Source organism: Chiloscyllium plagiosum, unplaced genomic scaffold, assembly GCF_037043375.1.
Source record: "Chiloscyllium plagiosum isolate Xiang-an unplaced genomic scaffold, Cpla_swu_hap1 HiC_scaffold_30, whole genome shotgun sequence".
NCBI classification, from domain to species: Eukaryota; Metazoa; Chordata; class Chondrichthyes; order Orectolobiformes; family Hemiscylliidae; genus Chiloscyllium; species Chiloscyllium plagiosum.
Genome location: NW_028270168.1, coordinates 9,367,812 through 9,368,319, shown reverse-complemented (window position 1 = coordinate 9,368,319; position 508 = coordinate 9,367,812).

The window sequence follows — 508 nt, the reverse complement described above, 5'->3', positions numbered from 1 at the left end:
CCTCTATAAGGTCACTCCTCAGCCTCTGACGCTCCAGGGAAAACAGCCCCAGCCTATTCAGCCTCTCCCTATAGCTCCAACCCAGGCACCATCCTTGTAAATATTTTCTGAACCATTTCAAGTTTCACAACATCCTTCCGATAGGAAGGAGACCAGAATTGCACGCAATATTATTTCATCAACTGCTGAACACAGTGATTCCTTCCATTGTTGAGCATATTTAAGTTTTTCCTTCATGGAATATGGGTGTCTCTGGCTGGGTCAGCATCTATAGCCTGACCCTAACTGCCCTTTAAACTGAACGCCCCTCTAGGGGTCATTTCAGAAGGTAGTTGAGTGTCTTCTTGCATGTTTGGAGATTGAGTTGGAATTTTCATTCTTGAAGCTCCCTTATGCTGGAAGTGAATAAAACACTGGTTAGACGAAAACTAGAGTATTGTGTGCAGTTCAGGAATCCACCGTCACAGGAAGGATGTGGAGCACTGCAGAGGGTACAGAGGGAGGTTTA